Consider the following 7,362-nt stretch of genomic DNA (forward strand, 5'->3'; position numbering starts at 1 on the left):
GGGGCCACATATGCAGACAGGCGAGCTCACACAGAAAAACAACACGCGCACTGTACCTTAATCTCACTGACTCACGAGCACGCTGACTCACGGGCTAATTGACTGACCAGCAGACAGCGGCGCAGGGAGCAGCAAGAAGCTTTAAGAATAAAGGTTAGAGAGCGCATGCCGGCTTGTTGTTTCAGTGAATGTGTTCACTGTTTTTATAATCGTAATATTAATCTGAAAGGAATATTGAAAGTGTTGGAGAGCACCTGGAGCCGTAACCAGCGAGACATAATAACAGATTCATCTGTGGGTTAAAAAAAATATTCGCCTGGAGAGAAAGGATGGGAAACAACTTTATTTTAAATTAGTTTAAAGAAAAGTGGAGGTAGTGACAGCTTTTAGAAATCTTATGTTGAAACCCGCTGCATGGATTTTCCGAAATTTGTAATATCTTCTTTTTTTTTCTTACTTCTTAGAATTTCTATCTTTATTTATTATTTAAATATTTTTTGCCTAAGCACATAGACTCTGTCTTTTAAAACCAATGTCAATAAGCTGTTTGTAGTATGGGAGAAAAGTACGATATTTCCGTCTGATAAATAGCAAAGCTGAAACACAGTGCTTTAAAAAAGTATTTGATCCCTCACAGATTTCTTCTTTTTTTTTTTTACTTTAAAAGCTTTAGATCATCAAACACATTTTAATGGTGGCCAAATATAACCTTAGTACATCCAAAAACCTTTCCAAACAAACATGAACTTATGTGGAAAAAGTTATGAACGGTCCTTGTTAAATCATGATACCTCTTGGTTCAGCTTGTCCAGCCACAGCCAGGTATCAGTACTGCCAGATCTATGAAATCAAGAAATCGCTTAAATGGAACCGTCTGGCAAAAGGATGTTGTCTAAAGGATTACAAAAAAAACAACAGCTAGATCTAAAGAAATTTAAGATGAGCTGAGAAACAATGTAGTGGCATTTCATAGCATATTTTTAAGACTTTGAGAATCCAGTGAACATCAGTGAGAGCCGTTATTCACAAAGGGAGAAACCACTGGTGGTGAAGTTTCCCAGGAGCAGCCGATCCACCAACGACTCATTCAGGTCACAGAAAGACCCAGAGCAACATTTGAACCACTGCGGGCCTTACTTGCCTCAGTTAAAGTGGGTGTTCACGATTCTACAATCAGAAAGAACATGGACAAAGTTGGCATCCATGGGTGGGACACAAATGTCTATCTCCCTTTTGCCAATAAACTTATTGATGATCCCCATCAGATTTTGGGTAAATATTCTGTGGACAAATGAGGAAAAAAGCTAAATAAGATATCTGTAATGGGATAAATAGTTTTTCACAGCAATTTGTAGAGAAGAATAAAATGCAAAACTAATGGAAAAAAAAACATTAAAGCTAAAACCCAGTTTACCTATTGCCCCTCATTTTTAGCCCTTAACCTTCGAGTGTGCATCACAGTTGTGTCTGTGGAGAAGGGAAAGGCACAAATCCATTCAAGGATTTGGGGGAGCTTCACAAGGAGTGGACTGAGGTCGTACAGACAATTTCTACACATTGGCTAAGAGTCTTGTAGCCAATGTGTAGAATTTCATTCTATGTGTAGTGAATCTGTACATGAGTTTCACATTCTGAAGCAAGTGAAAAAATATTGACGTTTCTCACAATATTCCTTTTTTTGTTTGTTTGGTGTACCTCTGCTTTATATCTGTGTCTGTCCATTATGTCATTTGTACAAGTTAAAGGAGTTATAAGTAAAATATTTACTGTAAAATCAACCTAAATCATTCTCATTTCTCACCCAGGATGGAAGTAACATTCTGTATAAACAATCGGTCAACAATGTCTTTGCTATCCACTATCGGAAACGGTTGCCAGAAAATGGGATAAATAGGATTCAGCCTTTATTTGTTCAACTTTGGTACTTCAGCACCATTAAGGCACAGAGTTAATCAAACCCCAAAGTTTTGCCCTGTTATTCAAAGGGCTCCCCAAAGAACAGATGAGGGTTTCTTTCTGTCTGTTTTGGGGAAAAGGAAAATAGGTCAGAACGATTTTGCTAAGTATTCAATAACCACCCCTGCTTTTTGTGTCCTCCTCTTTAAGCATCATTCCCCGCCTGAGCACAGAGGTCCCATCATTGTCATTATGGACCCACAATAAGTGTACTATAAGAACAGTAAAGCCGTATTTGTCCATACAAACTCATATCCACCTGTACCGAATGACAGGGGTAAACACAGAGAGCCAAAGACAGGTTGCTAGAAAATCCTCAGCCTCAATGTCCTGTCAGTGTATGATGCAGGGTGGGGAAAAAAAAAACACAGCATAACTTTTACTGTTTGGAAGTTTGTATTCTCGTGTCCTAAATGATAACCTGCAAAGCCGACGTTTCCAAACCGTCTTTGTGTTGTTGTTTTTTTTTTTTTTTACTCTTTGATTAGTGGACTGTGAGTATCGACAGCCTGGTGTGTGTGATCATCACAACATACTGACAGTAGGGAACTCGATAGCCATCCCACCCAGCCTCCAATACCATCTGTCTGGTATGGATCTCTGGAGGCTGACGCCTGTTGGTTTGGGAGAAGTACACACCGCCAGCCTCAAGGGCTGGCAGAGAAGAGTCGGAGGAGGTGTGTCTGCTCCAATTGAAGCTGCTCAGTCATCTTCACACACGCAGAAAACTGCGACCGGTAGGGTACACGCGCTCCTTTTCATGATGTCTTTCGCTGTCTTCCTCCCCTCCCTCCCTCCCTCCTCTCACAGAGGAGCGAGTGATCAAACACGACTGTGATGTCTTAATTAAGAAGTACTAACAGGCTTGATTAAAAGGGGAGAATGAAAGGATCCATCAGTGAAGGGAGCAATTCCCCGTCGGCCACTGGCAACATAAGTGGATGGGAGAGTAGCGAATGTAAAGGAGAAGCGGTGGAAGAAAGCTGGGCGCAACAACAGAAGACGAAATATGCAAAGAAAAGAAAAGAAAAGTGGACTGCTGCAAGATTAAGTTCCCTGCAGAACAGTGACGTGTCTTTATCTCAGTAAAAATATATTGCAAGTAACACTTCTTGTGATAAAAGCAAAACAGGTTTTTCATCAGGACCCCCTGTCTGACGGTGAGTCTTTAGATTTGAGATGTTTTTGATTTGCAGGCAGCACAAGAGGAGAGATTGGGATGTCAAAACAATGCTGCTGCATCTGACCTAAGTTTTCCATTGGGTCACATTCTCCAACGTGGATAAAAAACAAACCATCCAGGCTATAACCAGTGACAGCCCTCTCTTTGCCCATACCTTTTACTCTCCTCTTTTCATGTCTTTGCGCTGTTAAAGGATCCAGTTAACCTGAAATGATCACATGCTGTCTGTCTACCTGTCTACACTTATTGAGGTATTTTTTACTCTCCTTATTTATTGTCTTCCATCTCCAGATATTTTTTTACTATCTGTGCTACAGTCTCTTTTATTGGGTCTGTGCAAAAATGGTGAGATGAGAATGTGTTAAGTCATAAAAATAGAGCTCGATATTGCTCAAAATCCAAATTTTGAAGGGCGTTTTTTTTTTTTTTTTTTTTTAGCTGTGATTTTTCCAACAAACTGTTAAAATGCTTAACTGGTTCCACATTCATCTAGAACCACTGAGAACCATCCTGTTTCTGCTGGCAAAAGCATTGCAAAGCAAGAAAAACTGACTTTTGGCAACGGGAGCTGATGGTGGGCGAATGCAGACAAAAAAGAGCATTTCTAAGAGTCATTTAAAACAGTTGTCCATAAATTAGCAGACATAAGGGCAGTACAGGGATTTCCCTGCTTGTCAATTCTCCACAAATGCTCAGAATCAAACAGATGGAGAAGAACTGATGCCATGTAAAAAAAAACAACAACAACAACAGTTCTTTATAGTTGTCTTTACTTTAAAGGCAACCTATCATGCTTTTCAGTTCTTCTTTTTCACATTACAATAATTCTGATTAGGTCTACATAAAGTGGAACTGCAATGCTGTGGCCTGAATTCCTCATTAATTTACCCCCACGTTCACCCTTTTTACACCTGTTCTGAGGTGCGCCTGAGAGCATCTTGTTTTGGTGCTGTCTCTTTAAATCTAAAGGAGGTACGTCACACTTCCGTTCGCAGAGCGTTCCATTTCGACCATTTTTGGAGTATGCTGGGGTACGGTGTACTAAACAACCAAAGACGTATCCACTTGTAGCTTTGGACACCTGCAGCTTGAACTATAAAATCTCTCAGAGAAATAAAAATGGCAGATTTGCAAGACCAATAAGCTGGAAGTCCTTAACCTTGTTTAGCAGTGCTGTAGCAAATACTGTGACAGTAATTGTTCAAAAGAAAAAAATTATACTAAACAGAGAAAAACAAAACGGCTTGAAAAATATGACCCAAAAAAGTATATAAAGATATATAGGCAGCTCCTGGATGGACTTCATTTAGATTTCTTGCTCTCCTAGAGACCCCAAGTACACAAGAAAAAGTATTTAAGAGTAGGAGCTAAAAAAAGTGGATTTTGCATGATGTATCCCCCTTCAAACCAGTTCAGACCTGCCTTTATCAATGGTTTAAGCACAGAAATCTCATTTATCAAAAACAATCAAATGAAAACCGATGCTAAACATGATGATAAATTGTTCAAATATATGGTAAATAATTAGAACATATTACTTAAATTAGAAAATAATTGCGAAGGCAATAAATCTACAGTCTCCAATCTTAAATGAACATTATATATTGTAGCAAAATGACATTTATTTTGCAGGTGAGCATTTTATTTCGATTTCGACAGCATTGCTGATCAACCCTGGCCTGACGAGATATTGATCAGCAATGGCCGCAGTATGTTTTACTGTCCCTGGACATGTAAGGTTGTGGAGTTATGCTCATTCACTCGCTAGCTTCAACCAGCCTCAAGCAGACTGGTTCCACCAGTTGTTACATGCTGTGTAAGTCGTATTGTATTTAATGCATGTCATAGGGTCTTGATGAAACTGTAATTGGCAGATATAAAAAAAAAAAAAAACACAAATGAGGTGATGCAACTCACTGGTCAAATGTTTGTTTTTATAATGCAAACAGGATCAGATTAATATTCAGAAACCGACTGTGTCTTCTACAAAGTTACTCAGTGTAACAATGTTTGATCCACTGTAAAAAGTGAAAAACTCCGAACAATGAGCTCTTGTTCGCCTTTGTGATTTGAAAGTTTGTCTTTTAGCTTTAAAGCACCCATTTCCACAAATAGGCACCAAGAATGCCAATTTTACAATTATTTACATCTGTGAAACAAAAACATATGTAGGTGTTCTACCAAAGATCTTTAAGGTTAAGGGTTTTCTGTTACTTTTAGTATTACTAACTATAAATGACACTGTTTCTCCTATAACAAATATATATACTATAAATTAGAATATGCACTTCTGCAAGGCTTGTTTGTCAGATTAGAAAAAATAACCCTTAAACCCGTAAGTACTTTTCATTGAGCTCCCATTTCTTAATGACAAATTTAGCGTTTTTTATTGGTCTTATGCAATATTCTAATCTTAAATGATGTGTTTTAGTAGCTGGAGGTGGAAAGAAGTTTCAATTAACAGAAATAAAGACCTTAAAACATCATCCGTCAGTGTTAATCTACATAATGTGTTTCCCTTAGTGAATTGAGATATTGAATTAAATGAACTTTTCAATAACATTTTTAATTTATTGAACATGTTTGTATTAGTGGCTCATAGATGTAAGATCACTGAATCAAATCTCAGCGAGGGACGTTCAGGAGGAGTTCGCCTGTGTGCCCGTACTTGTGTCGGCTTCCTTCAGCATCCCAAAAACCTGTTTGTTACGTTAATTAGTTGAGAAGTAATTGCTCTAAGGTGTGAGCGTGGAGGTGCATCACTCTGTTAGACAGGTGGCCCAGAAGGGCAGCCAATGAACAGGATAAGATGAGTAAAGAAAATGAATTTCGCTGGATATGCATGTTCAGGGGAAAAAAAAAAGAAAAGCAAAAAGACTAAAAGGGATTACTTTATTCGGGTATGAACAAAAAGCTCCTCCTTTTTTTTCTCACTCTAGCAGAAACTTTAATGTGCACTTGTTTACGGCATATCCATAATGCGAAGCGACACGTGATTGCCACGCTTTTCTTCTGTCCCCGTTGTCTCCACCATAGGCAGCAGACACTCCTCAGCCTCAGTGACAGCCCACAGCCTGACTGTGCGCTGCTGCATAGCTCAGCACAGCTGTCTGTTGTCCGCTTCCTCCGATGTCTACCTCCTTCTGCCTCTCTCTCTCTCTCTCTCGACTTTGTGCCCACTCAGCATGAGAGTGATCTACACCTTAGTCATTTCCTTAGAACTCTGTTTCAACTCAAGGAGTTATAACGCAATAAAGAAATGTGTTGTTTTAATTCCAAGTTATCGGTTTTAATTATCCCCCAAAGGGGAGGGCTTTGTCCCAGGGGAAAGAATGATAGACTCGTCCCAATAGACCTAAGGTGGTGTGGAACCCCAATTTCCAGATTTTAACCTTGCTGACATTCCTTAAATTATGAACAGCTTTCTAGTCCACTAGGAACTGAGCTGTAATAGTAAACAGCCATTGCTCCCTCTACGGGGAAGCATCTTTAAGGGGGACATGCTGAGATTACTTGTGTCAGCATTTCAGATAAACAGCAGAGCCGTGTTGACACGCAACAGATGAATGTAAAACCTTGAGAACAAAGATGTGCTTGAAGCAAATCCCTGGAACAAAAAATAAAAAAAATGTTTTTCATAAGCACACACACTCATATTATCTTGAGTGTCTCTCCCAGCAGGCACAGTCACACTCAGGCAGATAATTCAGTGTCACAGAGAGGCTTGTCTGTGACCCTCTGGTCCCCTCCAGACAGATGAAGCAGCTGGACAGGGACCCACGGCTGCCCAGAACTTGCTTCCCTCGGGGAGCTCAAAGAGAAGAGTCCCCTCTCTGCCTCGGAGGATGACCAGCTGAGCTCAGTATGCGAAACGCTCTGCTATGTCCCCGTGCCCAGGAAGGTCTGAGCGGGGGCAAGGCTTGCAAATGTGCAGCGCTGCTGTGATTTAGTTTTCTCTCCCTGAAACCAGCTCCGTTTTCCCAGCTGATATTTTGTTTCGTTCCGTACTATAAAAGAGCACAGACTTTAATGTCGGTCAGCTCGAGACTTTAAGGAATAAATCTGAACTGTTAATTGCATTAATGCGTTTTATAATAAACATTTTAAGCAAATTATCGACACTACACATAGTACATGCCATGTACTTATGCTTATTTAAATCTATGGCATGATAAGTAGCCTACAATGTAATAAATGAATGCAAGTATGCGCAATTTTGAAAC

The sequence above is a fragment of the Fundulus heteroclitus genome, chromosome 4 (assembly GCF_011125445.2).
Source record: "Fundulus heteroclitus isolate FHET01 chromosome 4, MU-UCD_Fhet_4.1, whole genome shotgun sequence".
In the NCBI taxonomy this organism is placed as follows: domain Eukaryota; kingdom Metazoa; phylum Chordata; class Actinopteri; order Cyprinodontiformes; family Fundulidae; genus Fundulus; species Fundulus heteroclitus.